The sequence below is a fragment of the Salvelinus fontinalis genome, chromosome 9, assembly GCF_029448725.1.
Source record: "Salvelinus fontinalis isolate EN_2023a chromosome 9, ASM2944872v1, whole genome shotgun sequence".
In the NCBI taxonomy this organism is placed as follows: Eukaryota; Metazoa; Chordata; class Actinopteri; order Salmoniformes; family Salmonidae; genus Salvelinus; species Salvelinus fontinalis.
In genome coordinates, this window is record NC_074673.1 from 55,244,095 (window position 1) to 55,268,802 (window position 24,708).

Genomic DNA, 24,708 nt, shown 5'->3' on the forward strand with positions numbered 1-24,708 from the left:
ATAGAAAAATGTAAGCGGAAATGTATTGAGTCAATAACTATTCAATCCCTTTGTTATTGGAAGCCCTAAATAACTTAATGATTAGAAATGTGCTTAACAAGTCATCTATTAAGTTGCATGGACTCAATAATAGTGTTTACCATATTTTTTTATGACTTCCTCATCTCTATACCCCACACATTCAATTATCTGTAAGGCCCCTCAGTCGAACACTGCATTAAAAAAACTGATTCAACCCAATGCCTCAAAGAAGGACACCTTTTGGAAGATGGATAAAAAATTTTTTTTAAAAAGCTGACATTGAATATCCCTTTGAGCATGGAGAAGTTTGGACGGTGTATCAATACACCCAGTCACTACTAAGATACAGGTGTCATTCCTAACTCAGTTGCCAGAGAGGATGGAAACCACTCAGAGATTTCACCACGAAGCCAATTGTCACAGTCGTGTGTAAAGGTGGCAGGGAAGTCAGGCGCAGGAGAATCAGAGTAGTTTAGTAGTTCAATAACTTAAAACACATAACTCCAAAACCATGTAATACAATGAAACAAAATGGGTATGAGGACCCGTCGCGCACCAAATACAAAAACACGTATACTGAACATAAAAAAATCTCTGACAAAGACATGAGAGGAAACAGAGGGTTAAATACACAACAGGTAATGAATGGGATTGAAACAAGGTGTGTAGGAAGACAAGACAAAACCAATGGAAAAGGAAAAAGGGATCAATGATGGCTAGAAGACCGGTGACGTCGACCGCCGAGCACCGCCCGAACAAGGAGAGGCTTCGACTTCGGCAGACGTTGTGACACCAATGGTGACTACAAAACAGTTACAGTTTAATGGTTGTGATAGGAGAAAACTGAGGATGGATCAACAACATTGTAGTTACTTTACAATACTAACCAAATTGACAGAGTAAAAAATAAGGAAGCCTGTATTGCATAAAAATATTCCAAAACATGTATCATGTTTGCAACAAGGCACTAAAGTACTACTGCAACTACTTTTTGTCCTAAATACACTCTCCATATTTTCAAGCATAGGGGTGGCTGCATCATGTTATGCTTGTAATCTAAGGACTGGGGAGTTTTTCAGGATAAAAAATCAACAGAATGGCGCTAAGCACAGGCAAAAGCCTAGAGGAAATTCTGGATCAATCTGCTTTCCACCAGACACTGGGAAATTAATTCAACTTTCAGCAGGACAATAACCTAAAACACAAGGCCAAATGTACACTGGAGTTGCTTACCAAAAGACGAATTTGTGGCATAGTTACAGTTTTGACTTAAATCTACGTCGATGAGAATGGGGGCATGCTCAGTCCTCTTTTTCCTGTAGTCCACAATCATCTCCTTTGTCTTGATTGTGGTGAGGGAGAGGTTGTTGTCCTGGCACCACACAGCCAGGTCTCTGACCTCCTCCCAGGCAAGTCAGTAAAGAACAAATTCTTATTTACAATGATGGCCTACCCAAGACAGTCCCGCACGACGCTGGGCCAATTGTGCACCGCCCTATGGGTCTCACAATCACATCTGGATGTGATACAGCCTGGATTCAAACCAGGGACTGTAGTGACACCTCGTGCACTGAGATGCAGTGCCTTAAACCACTGCACCACTCGGGAGATCAGTAATACAGTCCAGTTACAGCTTTGAAAAAGATAATATAACCAGCCAGTTGCACAGGTGAAAGGATTTGCCGTATTCCTAAAAAAGTACCAGTGCATGAACAATTGTAAAGAATTAATTGTATAGAATTTTTTGGGGAAAATATCTATGACAGGGTATAAAGACAGTAATTTATGTTTTGTATGAACACTGTATTGTTCCCTTACACCTGTGCCTTTACAAATGAATCAATCTCGTCTTCTCTTTATGTTTCAGGTCCACAGTCAGCACACAGCTTCGGGGATTTGTGTGAGCAAGCCCCACAAACAAATCGGTTGCACTGCACACAGTTTGCATGGGCCTTGCCGTATTGACACTGTGTCTTCTTTTTCCAGAGTGGGAGCTGTGGTGAATTGGGAACTGGGAGAGCAGAGCGTGTGAACAGGGAGAGCAGAGCACAGGGAGAGCAGAGCATATGTAAGTCTATTAGCTAACCACGTTAGCAAAAGACACCACTTTTTTACTCCACCAGTTTTTTACTCCATCAGTAGCTATCACAAATTCGACCAAATAAAGATATAAATAGCCACTAACCAAGAAACAACTTCATCAGATGACAGTCTAACAAATTTATTGTATAGCATATGTTTTGTTAGAAAAATTTGCATATTTCAATTATAAATCATAGTTTACATTGCAGCTACAATCAGAAATTGCACCGAAAGCAGCCATAATAATTACAGGCACCAACGTCAACTACCTAATTACTCATCATAAAACATTTCTGAATAATACATAGTGTACAGCAAATGAAAGACAGGCATCTTGTGATTCCAGCCAATATTTCCGATTTATTAAGTGTTTTACAGCGTAAAAAAAATTTAGCGTTATATTAGCTTAGCACAATAGCCAGAAACACTTGGGCGCCGACAACTACGACAGATATATGAAATAGCATCATAAAATGTTTCTTACTTTTGCTGATCTTCCAGAATGTTGGACAAGGTGTCCTTTGTCCAGAACAGTCGTTGTTTGGATTTAGAACGGCAACTTTCCCTCTTCATTTAGCAAGCACTCTAGCCTAGTGGCACAAAGCTCTCCATGTCAACAAACGGAAGAGAACGGAACACGGCAATACTCCCGAAAAAATTTCAATCATCTGATGAAACTATATTGAAAAAACATACTTTATGATGATATGGTGACATGTATCAAATAAAATCAAAGCCGGAGATAATAGTCGCCTATAACGGCAGCTAAACAAAAGGCAATCCCACTGTCCACCTCGCGCTCTTCAGAGTACCGAAAAAAGGGGACACGTCATTCCAAGATGATGTGTTCCATCTCAGACCAAGATAATCACCTCATTTCTTCTCTCACAGCCTCTTGACACCCAGGGGAAGGTGTATGACGTGCATGTATACTAATAGGTCTCGTGCCCATTTATAAGCAGGAAGAAGAACAGAGCATCGATTTCAGACTTTCCACTTCCTGGTCAGGAAATGTGCTGCAGAATGAGTTCTGTTTCACTCAGAGAAATAATTCAAACGGTTTTAGAAACTAGATAGTGTTTTCTATCCAATAGTAATAATAATATGCATATTGTACGAGCAAGAATTGAGTACGAGGCCGTTTGAAATGGGCACCTTTTATCTGGCTACTCAATACTGCCCCTTGCAGCCCAAACAGGTTAACTCTGGCTAGATTCAAATAGGAATTACACATCACTTTGCAAGCTAGCATAATGTGACTTGCAGGCCTGAATGCCACTGTGATAAGGTATAAATAACTAGGCCCTCAAAGAAAGGCCTTGTTATACAGTATATGTAATCATAAATAATTCAAATCTTAAGGCTAATAAGGCCGGTGAAAGATAAAATGGTTCTCGGTAGAACCCTTCATAGAAGGTTCTAGGCAGAACAATTCATAAAGTGTTCTAGGCAGAACTCTTCATAGAGGGTTGTAGATAAAACCATATACAGGGGGTACTTTGAAGAACCCTATCTAGCGGACATGAGTCAGTTATGGTTACATGATGAGGTAACCCTGCCTGCGAACTTCAAAAACCAGTGTCTGCCCTCAGGAAAATAGGGAATTTCCACTTGGTCAAATGTTCTAAGATGTTGATTGCTTCCATGAAAGACCTGAGTTTGTATTCAGCGTGTTGCACCTAAATAGGGGGTTCAAGATAAAAACGCTCTGCAAAGGGTTCTACCCAGCACCAAAAAGGGTTCCGCTATGGGAACAAACCGAAGAACCCTGTAGGGTTCTACTTAGCACCTCTTTTTTAAGAGTGTACCATAATGACTCCACATCCATGCTCTTTCCACCGTATGGCCCTTGGACATACAAGCGTGCAATAAATGCTTTGAGTTCAGCCATAGACATGGATGGTCCCACATACTGTTTCGTTGTCTGTGCGCATGAGCGTCAGTACAATCACTGATGTGCAGCAACATCCGCATGGCACTTAAACAAAGAAAACTGTTGAGTGCACTGGCAATTAGTCTCTTTGCGTGAGCTGTAGGGCCTGCTCTCTCATTACAATTACATTCTCATTGTTACACATTACATTCTCATTGTTCTAAATTCAATCATCCTCTTCACCCTCATCATTCAGTTCATTCAAACCCAAACACCCTCATCCTCATCATTCAGTTCTTTCAAATTCAATTGTGAAGTCAAATGCACAATTATCAGTTCTATCACCCATTCATCCATTGACCACATTCATTCAGTAAGGAGAGTGACGCATTAGCACCTAGGTGCCAACGCCCTATGGCACATTGGTCTTGGCCCCTTAAGTTAGCAATAGCTGTAAACATACTGTCAACTGAACAATGTAAAATATAAATAGGGAAGGAGCTTTTTTGGGGGGTAGATTCACAACATCAAAAGGTCAGTGTCAATTGGCCTCCGACAGTTTTAGTGTTAACTAGACCGTCTGGCTAGCCTCACGGCTCTGCGGACGTGGGAGGATACCAACCCGAAGTCGAACTGCCCTCACACGGTTCCCTTCAGCTAGCACTATGCAATCTACAGCATACCTTAGCCAACGAGGCATCAAATGTGCTAGCTCACGCCTGTCAAGGCTAATTCGCAGCAATGCTGAAAAGCCCACCCCCCATCCCCCCCACCTATTTAGTACAGCTTAGTACACCCAACATTCACAAATTTTGTTGGCTAAACTGACCAGCTACTGGTCAAATAAGACTCTCAAGAGCAAATAAACAACGCTATTCACACGGTTGTCTTTGACAACGTCGTACTTGCTAGCTAGGATATAAGCCAACTAGGTGAACTCTAGCTAGCTAACACCAAAAGCCTCATGGCTAAGCATCGACTAGCCAAGCATAACCTGGTTAAGCAATGCTTCCCCCCAGAGTTATTATGGCCCCTGCAATGGAAAACTAACATGCTCATACAGCTCTCTAACAAGTCTTGCAAGTGTTATAAGGTTTTATTGAGTACCGGCCTGTGTTAAACCTAGGCCATGCTACTAGTTCTCACGGCTAACACCAGCTACAGTAGCTAACTAGTCTGGCTATTTCTAGTTTTGCTAGTTTAGCTCTTGTATTTAGTTTGTGTAGGGGGGTAAGGAGGGCGTTTTGCTTCTGAATGCTAAGTGCTAGCTATCACAGTCAAGCCAGTTCTGGTGTTCCCGCTAGAGGGCGCTGTTTACTCTGTATGACAAGGCAGGGTAACCCTAATCATTCCGCTCCCCAGTTCTACGGGAGCACAGGTTTCCAGGGCTCACTGCATTTTTTCCACTACATGACAAAGACGACTTGGCTCTGTTATGGAGAACACTCTCCATTGAACTAGAGATCAGTCTGTATAGTACGGGCCTAGCTCTAACCATAAAAAACAGCCTCAGACCATTATTCCTCCTCCACCAAACTTTACAGTTGGGGCAGGTAGCATTCTCCTGGCATCCGCCAAACCCAGATATGTGCATCATTCATCACTCCATAGAACGCGTTTCCACTGCTCCAGAGTCAAATGGCGGTGAGCTTTACACCAAGCTTGGCATTAATCATGGTGATCATAGGCTTGTGTGCGGCTGCTCATTAATCTACCGGCGAACAGTTGTTGTGCTGACTTTGCTTCCAGAAGCAGTTTGGAACTTGGTAGTGAGGTATGCAACCGAGGACAGACAATTTTTAGCACACGCTTCAGCACTCGGCGGTCCCGTTCTGTGAGCTTGTTTGGCCTTCGCGGCTGAGACGTTGTTGCTACTAGACGTTTCCACTTCACAATAACAGCACAGTCGACCGGGGCAGCTCTAGCAGGGCAGAAATGTGATGAACTGACATGTTGGAAAGGTGGCATCCTATGATGGCGCTACGTTGAAAGTCATTGAGCTCTTGGCTGTGTGCTCAAATTTATACACCTGTCAGCAATGGGTGTGGCTGAAATAGCCTAATCCTCTAATTTGAAGGGGTGTCCACATACTTTTGTATATATAGTGTATCTTTGATCTTGACAACCCTTCTCCATGGAGCACGGCCAATACATACCAGTTGAGTCGCTGTCCTGCTGCCCAGGATTAGGTACTTATTTATTTCTTCCTACATTGCCTGACGTCTTACGTCATGGAGCTGGCTCTTCTGTCCAGAGAGAGCCCTCTTCCCGCATTTATCTAGACTGACTTGCTGCAGCCTAGTAGAAGCGACGAACCTATGAGGTCCTGGGAGACCCCATCCCACCGTTTGGGGTGGAAGAGCTGACACACACAGGAAAAATTGTACAGCAAATTTGAGATCAGAGTTTTAACACCCAGTATTAAATATAAAATTTTCTTAGAAATGATATGTGACCCACTGAAATTATGCTAAATTAACACTTTAAGGTGTTGATAAACTAACACCCCCAGGCCGTGGGTGTTGCAAATTCCGACTTCAATTAACACTTTATTAGAACTGATTCTGTTACACTTTCTCAATGTTAATGAATAGCACATGTAGTGTTATAGTATTTTGGGGGGTGTTGTTTTAACACTGTAGGGTGTAAAGCCTTCTTTGCATATTTCTCAGGGTGCCTTTTGAGTGAATGTAAAAGACACATGGTTGTTGCATTCATAAATGTTCAGCCCTGAAGCATTCATCAAATGCCTGCCTAAGTGAATATGAATTAAAACCTCTCTGGGGCAATAGCCAGGGAAAATACAGCGCGCCATATTCAAATAAAATTATATAAAAATCGAACTTTCATTAAATCACACATGTAAGATACCAAATTAAAGCTACACTCGTTGTGAATCCAGCCAACATGTCAGATTTCAAAAAGGCTTTTCGGCGAAAGCACAAGATGCTATTATCTGATGATAGCACAACAGTAAACAAAGAGAGTAGCATATTTCAACACTGCAGGCACGACACAAAACGCAGAAATAAAATATAAATCATGCCTTACCTTTGACTAAATTCTTTTGTTGGCACTCCAATATGTCCCATAAACATCACAAATGGTCCTTTTGTTCGATTAATTCCGTCGATATATATCCAAAATGTCAATTTATTTGGCGCGTTTCATCCAGAAAAAGACAGCTTCCAACTTGCGAAACGTCACTACAAATATATCAAAAGTTACATTGAAATGTTTTGGTAAAGTTTACAACTGCTTTTGTAATACAACGTTAGGTATTTTTTAACGTTAATAATCGATCAATTTGAAGACGGGATGATCTGTGTTCAATACAAAAAGAAAACAAACTGACGCAACATTTTTGGTAACGTGCCTCTCTATCAAACAATTTACTTCATGTGCCCCTCATTTACGATTGCCTTACTTCTTCATTACACAAAGGAATAACCTCAACCGATTTCCAAGGACTGGTGACATCCAGTGGAAGCGGTAGGAACTGCAAACAATTTCCTTAGAAATCTGGTGTCTCAATAAAAAAATAATTGAAAAGACCTCAAAAAAATACAAATTCTGAATGGTTTGTCCTCAGGGTTTTGCCTGCTACATAAATTCAGTTATTCTCACAGACATGATTCAAACAGTTTTAGAAACTTCAGAGTGTTTTCTATCCAAATCTACTAATAATATACATATCTTATATTCTGGGGATGAGTAGCAGGCAGTTGAATTTGGGCATGCTATTTATCCAAAAGTGAAAATGCTACCCCCTTCCCTGAAGAAGTTTTAAAATTAAACCCTTTATGACCATACATTATACATTTAATAAGGCCTTTAGTTATGACCTAGCTTTCCCCCAAAAGTGTGATCATAAAATCCTGGCTCCTGGGCCATATCAGACCTGCAAGTCACAGTATGCTGGCTTTTGAAGTAATTTGTTATGCCTATTGGAATCCAGCCATAGTGAGGCTCTTCTTCTTACCCACAATACGCATTCAGAAGGGTAAATAACTTGTCAAACAAAACTACCTAAACCCATTACCACAGCAATGGGTGCAACACGTCCAACCACTTACAGATTGTATTAGTTTATAAATGTTTTCGTTTTTTTATCTTAGATCAACTAATCAATCAATTTGCATGCAGAAAAATAGATATTAAAATAAACTATTCTAAAAATCAACCTGTGTCAAAGCATGCTGGTATATGATAATGTGGCCCCTCCAACGTATTTTTCAGTCATAGAGTTAACAGAAATTAACTCAATACAGTCGAGTAACAACAACACCACGTGGTGTTGATTCCACTGTGATTCAAATAGCACTAAATGTATTCACTGCAGGTGGCGTCAATTTCAATCCCACTGGTGTCAATCCCACTTGACTCAACACTCAACACAGATATAACATGTTTTACATCAACTCGGAGATTTTAAGACCTGCCAATTTGCTGTGTGGGTGAGGCCATATGTTTCCCTCCTCATCTTCGAGCCCCTCGATGACCAGTGATTTTCCGGTCGGCAGTTACAACCCTGCTTATGACCAGTCCTGGCAGCTATCGTCATGCTGGGCTTATACCCTGGCAAATGAAGTAAGAAAAAGAGACAGGCCAGCTCCTTATGCAGTCTCTCTGTTTTACAGTTGAAGCGTTTTTACATGGATGAGTGGTGTAACTAAACAGATTGTTCCTTCATACACTCTCTGTTTTCCCATGGCCCTATGCTCCTTGCAGGATCTTTTGGACAGAGAGGTTAATCGATTTTAAAGGACAACTCCACCACTTTTAACATTTGTATTGTTATTATGATGTCTATTGAATATTTAGTGATTAGCAAAACTGGAAATTGCTTCTCTGTGACGTTTTCATGTAGGATCCCTGGGATGACTAATATAAAAAAATATGGACAGTCATTTTCAGCAATCTATATAACCCACCTGTAGTTTTCTGATAATATTGGAACTCCCTGCTATATGATGCTCTACTTGTCTTTGTCTAAAAACATCTGTAAGTATTTTAAGTAGACACTCAAAAACCTACAAAATTATATTTATAACCAACTTGCTCCAATATTTGTATTTTGTTCAAGGATCAAACTCCATTGATTACATTTGTCAAAACCACTCCCACCATCACCGAGTGAAGTTGCAGCTATGACAGCCCTTGTGCCCTTTCCAAATAACCAATCATAGAGATATAATATTTCTCCATCTTTTGCTTTACTACTTCCCTCAGCGTCCCTAAGTGTATGTGTGGACTGTACTCTACCAGCCACTGTTTACGCCTGCAGTTTGCCCAGGTTTTTTTCAAGTTAATGTACCTAACGGCATCTTTGAACCAGGTAGACTCTTTTCCATTGTCACACCTTAGAGCCTATGGCATTTCGCCAGTTGCCTTCCCTAGAAGTATGTTCCCGTCGTTGTCCAGTACTTGTGGTTCGCATCTACCGGGATTGTAGGAGAGCTCGGGCAAGGGGGTCATGTTCTTCGCATATTGGGCAGCAACTTTCTCTTCTCAAAGATATCTTCTCAGATCATAGGGACCTTTATATTGGTTTATAATGGCGAGGATGATAGCCTTCAGGGGGGCATGTTTTGGGGGGTATTGTATTGGGATTCCCATCACTATTTTAAAGAGGTTTTTCCCCATTGGGTTGCCTCTGCTGTGTGTACTCCCTTATTTTCGGGACCTCTGAGGGATGCTGATTTTGCGACTTCCCTGGCTTCGGAGAGCATGTTTTGCAATGCAGGAGTTGGCCATATCCCCATATGTGATACACTGAAACTAGTATTTGAAAGAGAACTTAAGGTTACCTGTGTAACCCCGGTTCTCTGATAATATGAGTGAGACATCTCACAGCATTCCCCTGCTAGCAAGAAAGTGGAGAAGAGAGGCCTGCTTGAGAATAACCAGCGGCTCCTTTTAAGTAAGTGAGGGTCTCACCTCATTCGACACTTGTGAAAGTATTATCTCCTCTTGGCATTTTTTTGCCTTACAACCTGGAATTAAAATGTATTTTTTGAAGGTTTGTGTCATTTGATTTACACAACATGCACTTTGAAGATGCAAAATAATTTTTATTGTGAAACAAACGAGAAATAAGACAAAAAACTGAAATCTTGAGCGTGCATAACTATTCACCCCCCCCCCCCCCCCAAAGTAAATACTTTGTTAGAGCCACCATTTGCAGGAATTACAGCTGCAAATCTCTTGGGGTATGTCTCCTTAATCTAGCCACTGGGATTTTGACCATTCTTTAAAGCAAAACTGTTCCAGCTCCTTCAAGTTGGATGGGTTCTGCTGGTGTACAGCAATCTTTAATTCATACCACAGATTCTCAATTGGATTGAGGTCTGGGCTTTGACTAGGCCATTCCAAGACATTTAAATGTTTCCCCTTAAACCACTCGAGTGTTGCTTTAGCAGTATGCTTAGGGTCATTGTCCTGCTGGAAGGTGAACCTCCGTTCCAGTCTCAAATCTCTGGAAGACTGAAACAGGTTTCCCTCAAGAATTTCTCTGTATTTAGCACCATCGATCATTTCTTCAATTCTGACCAGTTTCCCAGTCCCTGCCGATGAAAAACAACCCCACAGCATGATGCTGCCACCACCTTGCTTCACTGTAGGGATGGTGTCTTGGGGTGATGAGAGGTGTTGGGTTTGTGCCAGACATAGTGTTTTCCTTGACTAAAAGCTCAATTTTAGTCTCATCTGACCAGAGTAACTTCTTTCATATGTTTGGGGAGTCTCCCGCGTGCCTTCCTTGTTTTTTCGTCAAGCAATCGCTTTTTTCTGGCCACTCTTCCATAAAGCCCAGCTCTGTGGAGTGTATGGCTTAAAGTGGTCCTATGGACCGATGCTCCAATCTCCGCTTTGGAGCTTTGCAGCTCCTTCAGGGTTATCTTTGGTCTCTTTGTTGCCTCTCTGATTAATGCCCTCCTTTCCTGGAGTTTTGGTGGGTGGCCCTCTCTTGGCAGGTTTGTTGTGGTGTCTTATTCTTTCCATTTTTTAGTAATGGATTTAATGTTGCTCCGTGGGATGTTCAACGTTTCGGGTATTTTTTTATAACCCAACCCTGATCTGTACTTCTCCACAACTTTGTCCCTGACCTGTTTGAAGAACTCCTTGATCTTCACAGTGGTGCTTGCTTGGTGGTGCCCCTTGCTTAGTGGTGTTGCAGACTCTGGGGCCTGTCAGAACAGGTATATATATTCTGAGATCATGTGACAGATCATATGACACTTAGATTGCACACAGGAAGACTTTATTTAACTAATTATGTGACTTCTGAAGGTAATTAGTTGCACCAGATCTTATTTAGGGGCTTCATAGAAAAGGGGGTGAATACATATGCACGCACCACTTTTCCGTTTTTTATTGTTTTGAAGTTTTTGAAATAAGTTATATTTATAATTTCATTTCACCAATTTGGACTATTTTGTGTATGTCCATTACATGAAATCCAAATAACATCTATTTCAATTACAGGTTGTAATGCAACAAAATAGGAAAAACGCCAAGGGGGATGAATACTTTTGCTAGGCACTGTACCTTTCTGTCTCCAACAGACACTTTTGATAGGTACTTCCGAGAGTAGGCGGTCCTTGGCGAACCCTCTGTGGTCACTCCCTCTTACTGACACTTAGCGTGATATATTGTTGTCTCTAACTTTTTGCCCTTCATCCTGTTGTCTGTGCCTAACAATGTTTGTACCGTGTTGTTGTTGTGTTGCTACAATGTTGTTTTGTTGTTGTCTTAGGTCTCGCTATAGGTAGTGTTGTGGTGTCTGTCTTGTATTTTTGTGTGTTTTGTCCTACTTTTTTTTTTGGGGGGGGGGGGGGGGCAGACCCCATTCCCACAAGAGGCCTTTTGCCACTTGATAGGCCGACATTGTAAATAATATTTTTTTCTTCATTGACTTGCCTAGTTAAATGAAGGTGAAATATTATCAGAGAACCGAGGTTATGCAAGTAAGCTTAAGGAAACATTCACTGTCTGGTCATAACCTGGGCTAGACAATGGCCATGTTGTACACCATTATATCTCCAAAGTCCAAGAGAACCAGTGCATTACCCAGGGCCTTTCTGACAGATTAAGGAAGTTTTATTCTTGTGCACAGGTGGTTAGCCTTTATCCCTTCACCCCCCCTCCCCCCTGTTCACCCCATGAGTCCCTCGTCAGAAATTAAAACGCCTTGCTGAGGGTGTGAAATAAAGATTATGGCCTTGAAAAGCCCCAAGCAGCTGGCCTTCCCATAAGGAGCCATATGGACCACTGGGAGCCAGGGCTATTTTGGCAATCTGTCCTGTTGAACATGCTAGGTTAAATTAAAGTTCAGCTTGCTGTCTGAGTAGGAGGAGACCACAGCACTTATTTCCATGCCTTCCCTCCGGAACTCACTGGAATCCTGCCTGTAGCCATAGCAACTGGCAAGGTCTACTGTGCGCTTCTTTCTGCCGAATAGCCATAGGCACTTTTATTGGAGACTACTTACTCACTTCTGCATCTTTTGTCTCGCTTGGTCCTTATTTACATACTGAATTCAATTTCTGTGAGGGAGTTATTTTAGCGGTGTCGAGAATGTCTAGCCTACAGTCAAAATAAATAGTTTGTGACTTTTTTGTTTTTGCCATGTGTAATGCATTTATAATGACCTATATATGTATTTTATCACATACTGTACATGGAGTATAAGACTGGCTATAAGCACTCATATCCAGCTCATAGCCCATTTACTAGTCACGCCTGTTCCCGCTCTCCCTCTGGCGCTCGAGGGTGCTAGGCTGCCCTTCATTACACACACCTGTCACCATCATTGCACTCTGCTGCGCAATATTGGACTCACCTGGACTCGATTACTTTGTTGATTACCCCCTCTATATTTGTCTGCTCCTCAGTTTGTTCTCTGTGTCAGCATTGATGCCGTTATTTCTCCCCGGTCCAGATGCTGTTTCTGTTCTGTTTCATGTCCGTTGTTTATTAAATGTTCACTCTCTGTACCTGCTTCTCGTCTCCAGTGTCGATCCTCACAATACTAGCCTTTGAACTGTATAATGCCAATGTTTATTACCTACAGGTAGCTCCAAGAGAATTTTACCAGACCTCCATGGTTTACCTAATAACACCATAGATAGACACTCTTCTTCAAAGTCGCCTATATAGCCTACATTTAATGATTGATGGAACGTTTGATGCTAACGTGGTATACGTTACCATTCCCAATGCAACATTATATAATCTGCTAAGGCTCTGGTTGTAACCACAGATAGGATGTTCAGAGTTTCAGTGTGTAAAGGCCTTTGCAGAATGTACGTCGGATTCAGTCTTTTATGCTTATCCCGTCACACTGTGCAATGTTACCAAATTAAAATCTTGACATTCTCCTGGCCAGATTGTGCGATGTGCTTCAATTATGTCATCACATTCTACGATTGGCTTGCGAAGCTACGTCAGCTGCAGCGGTGTATTTGATCTGTGCATGCACCAGCACTAGCAGCGCAAGCCTCACTTTATTCTGTATGCAGGAGTGAAGTGAGTTTAGAAAACTGAAAGTATTGGTTTTTGAAATAGTTTTAAAGTACAATCTTTATATGTCCAAACTCAGAATCAAATAGGCTTCCCCAAAATAACATGGTCGCTGTGGTGGAACGTTTATTTTGATTGGCGATTTTGGCAATTTTGTGCATTAACAAAATCCCATCAGGTAGCCTGATTTCAGATGTGTCATGTAAACAAGATGATTAAGGAAATCGTTCTTCTTGCACAGCATGTAGGCTAAACGTTTAAATCAAGCAATTATCTTAATCTGACTATTCTGTGCATACTCAGTGCCATCCGTGTTCCTATTGGTCAGTCACCGGGATTGGCTCTCAACACCAGCCACACTACACGATAAAGTCCCCCAAAATATGACACTGCTTGAACTTTGTTGGAGCCTATGACTGCACGCAGTGGTACTTAAATCGGTAGACCTAGACCCTGTCAAACTGAACTAGCCAAGACGTCCGACAATCGTTTATGACCCAAGAATTTGCCCACAATGTGAAAATGTTGTGGCATAAGATGGCTAAAATCGTACAGTCTGCAAAGGCGTTAAAGGGGTCACATTTTTCACTCCTGGGAAGGGAGCACTCACCAAGAGTAATGTGCACTTTGGCCCATCTCCCTGTCTCCAACAAGTCTTGCTTAGTCATCTCCCATGCCACTACCATGCACTGCCAATGCCAATACCCTGTGCCAACATGACACGGTGACTTTCCCATCCACTCCAACACGGCTTCATCCCACTGCTAACGCAGCAGACAGCTCGGCATGCCAGAGCCTCTAATGATAATAGCATGGAAGTGGTCGTAGTTTGAAAACGTAATGAGATGTGCTGTGATAGGGTTTGTCTTCTACATGCATGGCGAAAGCCATATGTTCTAAATGAGGAGTTATACTGATGACTCATACAAGGTACAATGTGTGTGTGTGACCTGGTTGTTAGGTGTTTGTGACCTGGTTTGAAGTTCAGTACGTGAAATATAAAAGTACTTTATGGAAAATCATCTAGAATTTGATGTAAAAATAGGTAAATGTATGGAAAAGGGGATAGAGAGATGACACTAACGTTAATGACAGTGTGCTAGATACTTTGCGGTAAAAGGTCACCCTCACACATTATTTTTCCTGTTCTATTCTTACACCTAGATTTTTTATGACTGTAATGGCCTGTGAAGGATCTGTCAAAGTAATACTATGAGCTTGGAATTGACAAAGTGGTCCTTTTAAGGTCATGGGCAAGACACATTGACTTGGAAATTAAATTAGAATTCAGGACAAACATCTCAGACCATATGTGACCTGCCATCTTTGAAACTATGACAAGGGTGCTGGTTCCACATTCCAATTAGTGCCCCTAATACCTGTGAATTTACATAATATATACCGTAAATTGGAAGGTAGAGTAAGTCAAGTGTAAGTACACATTGTTAGTACAGTATTACAAATTAGTAAGGTCAGTATTTCAAAAAATATTAATTATGAAACACCCAACTTGTAACTATGTAGTGTGGTTCCTAATGCGTTTGAGCCAATCAATTGTGTTGTGACAAGATAGGGTGGTATACAGAAGATAGCTTTATTTGGTAAAATACCAAATGCATATTATGGCAAGAACAGCTCAAATAAGCAAAACAAAATGACAGTCCATCATTACTTTAAGCCATGAAGGTCAGTCAATACGGATCATTTCAAGAACTTTGAACGTTTCTTCTAGTGCAGCCGCGGTGGTGAAAATGGCTCCTGAGGACTGCCACAGGAAAGGAAGACCCAGAGTTACCTCTGCTGCAGAGGATAAGTTCATTAGAGTTACCAGCCTCAGAAATTGAGCCCCAAATAAATGCATCACAGAGTTCAAGTAACAGACACATCTCAACATCAACTGTTCAGAGGAGACTGCGTGAATCAGGCCTTCATGGTCAAATTGCTCCAAAGAAACCACAAATAAAGGACTTCAATGAGAAGAAAATACTTTATTTGGCCAAGAAACATGAGGAACGGACATTAGAAGGTGGAAATCTGTCCTTTGGTCTGATGAGTCCAAATTTGAGATTTTTGTTTCCAACCGCTGTGTCTTTGTGAGACGCAGAATAGGTGAACGGATGATTTCCGCATGTGGGGTTCCCACCGTGGAGCATGGAGGAGGAGGTGTGAAGGTATGGGGGTGCTTTGCTGGTGACACTGTCGGTGATTTATTTAGAATTCAAGGCACACTGAACCAACATGGCTACCACAGCATTCTGCAGCGATACGCCATCCCATCCGTTTTGCGCTTAGTGGGACTATTATTTGTTTTTCAACAGGACAATAACCCAACACACCTCCAGGCTGTGTACGGGCTATTTGACCAAGAAGGAGAGTGATGGAGTGCTGCATCAGATGACCTGGCCTCCACAATCAACAGACCTCAACCCAATTGAGATGGTTTGGGATGAGTTGGACCGCAGAGTGAACGAAAAGAAGCCAACAAGTGCTCAACATATGTGGGAACTCCTTCAAGACTGTTGTAAAATTATTCCTGGTGGAGTGAACGCCAAGAGTGTGCAAAGCTATCATCAAAGCAAAGGGTGTGTACTTTGAAGAATCTAAAATATAAAGTATGTTTTGATTTGTTTTACACTTTTGTGTTTACTACATGATATGTTATTTCAGAGTTTTGATGTCTTCACTATTGTTCTACAATGTAGAAAATAGTAATATAAAGAAAAACCCTTGAATGAGTCGGCGTGATTTGATATGTACAGTTGAAGTCAGAAGTTTACATGCATCTTAGCCGAATACATTTAAACTTTTTCACATTTCCTGACATTTAATCCTAATAAGAATTCCATGTCTTCGGGCAGTTAAGATCACCACTATATTTTAAGAATGTGAAATGTCAGAATAATGGTAGAGAGGGATTTATTTCAGCTTTTATTTCTTTCATCACATTCCCAGTGGGTCAGAAGTTTACATACACTCAATTAGTATTTGGTAGCATTGCCTTTGAATTATTTAACTTGGGTCAAACATTTCGGGTAGCCTTCCACAAGCTTCCCACAAAAAGTTGGGTGAATTTTGTCCCATTCCTCCTGACAGAGCTGGTTTGTAGGCCTCCTTGCTTACACACACTTTTTCAGTTCTGCCCACAAATTATAGGATAGAGGTCAGGGCTTTGTGATGGCCACTCCAATACCTTGACTTTGTTGTCCTTAAGCCATTTTGCCACAACTTTGGAAGTCTGCTTGGGGTCATTGTCCATTGGGAAGACCAATTTGAGACCAAGCATTTTCCTGACTGATATCTTGAGATGTTGATTCAACATATCCACATAATTTTCCCGCCTCATGATGCCATCTATTTTGTGAAGTGCACCAGTCCCTTCTGCAGCAAAGCCCCCCACAACATGATGCTGCCACCCCCGTGCTTCACGGTTGGGATGGAGTTCTTCGGCATGCAAGCCACCCCCTTTTTCTTCCAAACATAACGATGGTCATTATGGTCAAACAGTTCTATTTTTGTTTCATCAGACCAGAGGACATTTCTCCAGAAAGTGTAATATTTGTCCCATGTGCAGTTGCAAACCATAGTCTGGCTTTTTTATGGCGGTTTTGGAGCAGTGGCTTCTTCCTTGCTGAGCAAGTCAATATAGGACTCGTTTTACTGTGGAAATAAATGATGTTGTACCTGTTTCCTCCAGCATCTTCACAAGGTCCTTTGCTGTTGTTCTGGGATTGATTTGCACTTTTTGCACCAAAGTACCAGATGAACGTGGTACCTTTAGGCGTTTGGAAATTGCGACCCAAAGATGAACCAGACTTGCGGAGGTCTACAATTGGTCTTGGCTGAATTCTTTTGATTTTCCCATGATGTCAAGCAAAAAGGCACTGAGTTTGAAGGTAGGCCTTGAAATACGTCCACAGGTACACCGCCAATTGATGTCAATTAGCCTATCAGAAGCTTCTAAAGCTATGACAATATTTTCTTGAATTTTCCAAGTTGTTTAAAAGCACAATCAATTTAGTGAATGTAAACTTCTGGCCCACTGGAATTGTGTTACAGTGAATTATAAGTGAAATAATCTGTCTGTAAACAATTGTTGGAAAAGTGACTTGTGTCATGCACAAAGTAGACTTGCCAAAACTATAGTTAAGGCTAAGGGGGAGTATCTGTCACGCCCTGACCTTAGTTATCTTTGGTTAGGTCAGGGTGTGACGAGGGTGGTATGTGTGTTTTTGTCTTGTCTAGGGTTTTAGTCTATGATGTTGCATGTCTGCACTCGTGTCATTTAGCGTTCACGTTCGTTTTGTTGTTTTGTATTAGTTTGTTAAGTGTTCTTCGTTATAATTAAAGAAGATGTATTCCCATCACGCTGCACTTTGGTCTCCTTCCTACGACGAACATGACAGTATCCTGAATTTCCAGATGACTGACGTGCCCAAAGTAAACTTCCTGTTACTCAGACCCAGAAGCTAGGATATGCATATAATTTATATAATTGGATAGAAAACACTCTGAAGTTTCTAAAACTGTTGACATGTCTGCGAGTATAACATAATTGATTTGGCAGGCGAAAACCCGAGGGAAAATCCATCCGGAAATCTTTTTCTTTTGGAGGTTACAGGCAGGCCTATGAGATATACAAAAAGAGCTCCCAGATTGCTTCCACTAGATGTCAGCAGTCTTTAGACAAGGTTTCAAGCTTGTTTCTTGAAAAACAAACAAGTACTTGTAAGGTGTTCTCATCAGGAAAGGTGTGCTTTTGGCGCGCTTGAATAAGTGTGCGCTTTTCGTTATTTTCCATTCTATTGAACAACCTTCTTTCTGTCTGAAATTGTATCGTTTTTTTACGTATTAGGCTACCTGAGGATTGATTAGAATGTTAAGGCTGTCGCTCTCCTCATCCTCGGACGAGGTGAGGAGAGAAGGATCTTCAGACCAAAATGCAGCTTGTGGGAAATAAGCCATCTTTTTATTTATAAACGAAAAACTGATGAAGATGGCAATACGAAAACAAACACTATAACAAACTTACAAAATAAGAAAACGACGTAGAACGAAACCTGAACATAAACTCACATCACTAAACTTAAACTCACGGACAGGAACGTTACATCAAAACGCACGAACAGCCAAACAGCCCCGTAAGTGAATAACATCGACAACACGAGAGACATCACAGGAGACAATCACCCACAAACAAACAGTGAGAACGCCCTACCTAAATATGACTCTTAATTAGAGGAAAACGCAAACCACCTGCCTCTAATCAAGAGCCATACCAGGTAACCCAAAACCAACATAGAAACAGATAACATAGACTGCCCACCCAAAACACATGCCCTGACCAATAAACACATAAAAAACAACATAAAACAGGTCAGGACTGTTACAGAACCCCCCCCCCTCAAGGTGCGAACGCCGGGCGCACCAGCACAAAGTCCAGGGGAGGGTCTGGGTGAGCAGTTGACCACGGTGGTGGCTCCGGCTCAGGACGCTGTCCCCACACCACCATAGTCACTCCCCTCTTCTGTCTACCCCTTCCAATGACCACCCTAAAACTACCTTCCCCTAAATAAACGGCCAGCACCGGGACAAGGGGCAGCACCGGAACAAGGGGCAGCACCGGGACAAGGGGCAGCACCGGGACAAGGGGCAGCACCGGGACAAGGGGCAGCACCGGGACAAGGGGCAGCACCGGGACAAGGGGCAGCACCGGGACAAGGGGCAGCACCGGGACAAGGGGCAGCACCGGGACAAGGGGCAGATCCCGGCTGAAGGACTCTGGCAGGTCCCGGCTGAGGAACTCTGGCAGGTCCCGGCTGGACGGCTCTGGCAGGTCCCGGCTGGACGGCTCTGGCAGGTCCCGGCTGGACGGCTCTGGCAGGTCCCGGCTGGACGGCTCTGGCAGGTCCCGGCTGGACGGCTCTGGCAGGTCCCGGCTGGACGGCTCTGGCAGGTCCCGGCTGGACGGCTCTGGCAGGTCCCGGCTGGACGGCTCTGGCAGGTCCCGGCTGGACGGCTCTGGCAGGTCCCGGCTGGACGGCTCTGGCAGGTCCCGGCTGGACGGCTCTGGCAGGTCCCGGCAGGACGGCTCTGGCTGGTCATGGCAGGACGGCTCTGGCTGGTCATGGCAGGACGGCTCTGGCTGGTCATGGCAGGACGGCTCTGGCTGGTCATGGCAGGACGGCTCTGGCTGGTCATGGCAGGACGGCTCTGGCTGGTCATGGCCCGCTGGCGGCTCTGGCAGATCCTGTCTGGTTGGCGGCTCTGGCAGATCCTGTCTGGTTGGCGGCTCTGGCAGATCCTGTCTGGTTGGCGGCTCTGGCAGATCCTGTCTGGCGGGCGGCTCTGGCAGATCCTGTCTGGCGGGCGGCTCTAGCGGCTCCTGTCTGGCGGGCGGCTCTAGCGGCTCCTGTCTGGCGGACGGCTCTGTAGGCTCATGGCAGACGGGCGGCTTTGCAGGCTCATGACAGACGGGCGGCTTTGCAGGCTCATGGCAGACGGATGGCTCAGACGGCGCTGGGGAGATGGATGGCTCAGATGGCGCTGGGGAGACGGATGGCTCAGATGGCGCTGGGGAGACGGATGGCTCAGATGGCGCTGGGGAGACGGATGGCTCAGATGGCGCTGGGGAGACGGATGGCTCTGTAGGAAGGAGAAGGAGAGACAGCCTGGTGCGTGGTCTAGGCACTGGCTGCGCTGGAGAGGAGGAAACAGCAGGAGAGAGAACCCGGAGAGACAGCCTGGTACGGGGGGCTGCCACCGGAGGACTGGTACATGGAGGTGGCACCGGTTCTACCGGACCGTGAAGGAGGACACGTGCTCTTGAGCACCGAGCCTCCCCAACTCTACCAGGTTGAATGATCCCCGTAGCTCTACCAGTGCAGCGAGGTGGAATAGCCCGCACTGGCCTATGCAGGCGAACCGGGGACACCACCTGTAAGGCTGGTGCCATGTACGCCGGCCCGAGGAGACGTACTGGAGGCCAGATACGTTAGGCCGGCTTCATGACATCCGGCTCGATGCCCAACCTAGCCCTCCCATTGCGGCAAGGTGGAATAGCCCGCACTGGGCTAAGCACGCGTACTGGGGACACCGTGCGCTTTACCGCATAACACGGTGTCTTACCAGTACGACACCTTCTACCTCCACGGTAAGCACGGGGAGTTTGCTCGGGTATCCTACCCGGCTTTGCCACACTCCTCGTGTTCCCCCCCCCAAGAAATGTTTTGGTCTGACTCACGGGCTCCCAACCGCGTCGTCGCGCTGCCTCCTCATACCAGCGCCTCTCAGCCTTCGCTGCCTCCAACTCCTCCTTTGGACGGCGATATTCCCCTGGTTGAGCCCAAGGTCCTCTACCGTCCAGGATCTCCTCCCAAGTCCAGAAGTCCTTGTTGCTCCGTAGAGCATTCCCATACCGCTTGGTCTTAGCGGGGTGAGTGATTCTGTTAAGGCTGTCGCTCTCCTCATCCTCGGACGAGGTGAGGAGAGAAGGATCTTCAGACCAAAATGCAGCTTGTGGGAAATAAGCCATCTTTTTATTTATAAACGAAAAACTGATGAAGATGGCAATACGAAAACAAACACTATAACAAACTTACAAAATAAGAAAACGACGTAGAACGAAACCTGAACATAAACTCACATCACTAAACTTAAACTCACGGACAGGAACGTTACATCAAAACGCACGAACAGCCAAACAGCCCCGTAAGTGAATAACATCGACAACACGAGAGACATCACAGGAGACAATCACCCACAAACAAACAGTGAGAACGCCCTACCTAAATATGACTCTTAATTAGAGGAAAACGCAAACCACCTGCCTCTAATCAAGAGCCATACCAGGTAACCCAAAACCAACATAGAAACAGATAACATAGACTGCCCACCCAAAACACATGCCCTGACCAATAAACACATAAAAAACAACATAAAACAGGTCAGGACTGTTACATAGAAGCATTGTTTGACTTGTTTGGACGAAGTTTACCGGTAGCTTTTTGGATTCCTTTGTATGAATGTTGAAGGAGTGGATTACTGAAATCAATGGCGCCAACTAAACTGACTTTTTGGATATACTGAAGGACTTTATCAAACAAAACAAACATTCATTGTGTAGCCCATGCTACCACTACAGTGAAAGCACCGCCAGCATTCAAAAGTGACCAAAACATCAGCCAGGAAGCATAGGAACTGAGAAGTGGTCTGTGGTCACCACCTGCAGAACCACTCCTTTATTGCTGCATTACCAACACTACAGTGTCTTGCTAATTGCCTATAATTTCCACCTTTTGTCTATTCCATTTGCACAACAGCATGTGAAATTTATTGTCAATCAGTGTTGCTTCCTAAGTGGACAGTTTGATTTCACAGAAGTGTGATTGATTTGGAGTGACATTGTGTTGTTTAAGTGTTCCCTTTATTTTTTTGAGCAGTGTATTTCACAGCAGTTTAGATTGTGCAATGATTCTCTACACTCTGAGTGATTGTTTTGTCACAAACTGAAATTAGATGAACTATTAGAATTTTAGCAATCAGGAAATCGAGGACATATTCCTGCATAATGCACCTTTAATCAAATACCCCCACTGACTGCTTCCTTGTTGAGATTCAATTGGCACGTACACATTTGGGCTGAGTTGCCATCTTAGAACAACAGCAATTAGCAAACAGTCAGTGGTTGAATTTGATTAATGTTTATTGAAATAGCATTTATAGTATGTGACTACCTCATGAAGCTGGTTGAGAGAATGTCAATAGTTTTTAAAGCTGTCAAGGCAAAGGGTGGCTACTTTGAAGAATCTAAAATTTTGATATGTTGAACACTTATTTGGTTACTACATGATTCCATATGTGTTATTTCAAAGTTTTGATGTCTTCACTTTTATTTTACAATGTAGAAAATAGTACAAATAAAGAAAAGCCCTTCAAATCACCAATCTGACAGACCTACAGAGTTACTTGGCTGAGATAGGAGAACCTGCCAGAAGCAAAATCAATAGTCTTTTCAGCTCTTCACCAATATGGGCTTAATGGGAGAGTGGCCAGAAGTTTGCAAAAAGGCATGTGAAAGACTCAGCGCATGAGGCAAAGACGTGTTCTGAAAAATGGAACTCTTTGGCCTGAATGCAAAGCACTATGTCTGGAGAAAACCAGGCAAAGCTCATCACCGTCTATAACCATCCCTACCGTGAAGCATGGTGGTGGCAGCATCATGCTATGGGGATGCTTTTCAGTGGCAGGGACTGGGAGACTGGTAAAGGAACAGTGAATGGAGCCAAACATGGGCAAGTCCTTAATGAGAATATGCTTCAGAGTGCAAACGACCGTAGACTGGGACAAAGATTTGCATTCCAACAGGACAATGACCCCAAGCATACAGCCAAAGCAATGCTGGAATGGCATCAGAACAAGAATGTGAAAGTCCTTGAGTGGTCCAGCCAAAGCCCAGACAAGAATCAAATTGAAAATCTGTAGAAAGACTTGGAGATTGCTGTTCACAGCCTCTCCCCATCTAACTTGACATAGTTTAAAATCCCCAAATCCAGATGTGCAAAGCTGATACAGCCACCAAAGATGCTTCTAAAAAGTATTGACTCAGGGGTGTAAATACTTAAATAAATGAAATGTGTCTGATTTACAATACCTATGTGGCCTAATTTCTAAAAACATGTCATTATTGGGTATTGTGTGTAGATGGGTAAGGAAAATATGTAATTTAATTCATTTTGAATTCAAGCTGTAACACAACACAATGTGGAATAAGTAAAGGGGTATTAATACTTTCTAAAGGTACTGTAAAAGGTGGGTGTTTCATAATTGTAATTTTTTAAAGTATTGACCTTGGGCAAATCGATGACGTCGGAGCAAGATTCCACGAAGCCTGATCTCGGCTTCATGTCGTTGATGAAATTCAGAAGATTCCTTCACCATAGAGTGGAGATTAGTCCGCTAAGGTGAAAGTATTCCGACCCCTTCACTTTTTCCACATTTTGTTACGTTAGTCTTATTTTAAAATATATATTTTTTTATCCTCAGCAATCTAAACACAATACCCCATAATAACAAAGCAAGAACAGGTTTTTAGACATGTTTGCCAAAATTATGAACAGAAATAACTTATTTACATAAGTATTCAGACCCTTTGGTATGAGACTCAAAATTGAGCACCGGTGCATCCTGTTTCCATTGATCATCCTTGATGTTTCTACAACTTGATTGGAGTCCACCTGTGGTAAATTCAATTGATTGGACATGATTTGGAAAGGCACACACCTATCTATATAAGTTCCCACAGTTGACAGTGCATGTCAGAGCAAAATCCAAGCAATGAGGTCAAAGGAATTGTCCGTAAAGCGCCGAGACAGGCTTGTGTCAAGCCACAGATCTGGGGAAGAGTACCAAAACATTTATGCTACATTGAATGTCCTCAAGAACACAGTGGCCTCCATCATTCTTAAATGGAAGAAGTTTGGAACCACCAAGACTCTTCCTGAGCAATCGAGGGTGAAGGGCCGTAGTCAGGGAGATGACCAAAAACCCGATGGTCACTCTGACAGAGCTCTGGAGTTCCTCTGTGTAGATGGGAGAACCTTCCAGAAGGACAACAATCTATGCAGCACTCCACCAATCAGGCCTTTATGTCAGAGTGGCCAGACGGAAGCCAGTCTTCAGTGAAAGGCCCATGACAGCCCGCTTAGAATTAGCCAAAAGTCACCTAAATACTCTCAGATCATGAGAAACAAAGATTGAACTCTTTGGCCTGAATGCCAAGCATCATATCTGGAGGAGACCTGGCACCATCCCTACAGTGAAGCATGGTGGTGACAGAATCATGCTGTGGGAATGTTTTTCAGCAGCAGGGACTGAGAAACTAGTCAGGATCGAGGCAAAGATGAACCGAGCAAAATACAGAGAGATGCTTCATGAAAATCTGCTCTGAATGACAAGACATTCCTGACCGGATTGCGCCGATAGATATTGTTGCCCTGTTCATGGCTTCTAAGCAATTTTGCAGGGTTTTGTTATTTCTCACCTATTTCCATATTTCTTAATTCCATTATTTTTCTTTTTGTATTGTTGTGTATTGTTACATATTACTGCACTGTTGGTGTGACAAGATTGCGTTCAGAGGTAGGTGAAGGAGTCAGGAGCAGAAGAGCAGAGATGTCCAAGATGCGTTATTTAATGGGCAAGTCCACAAACAT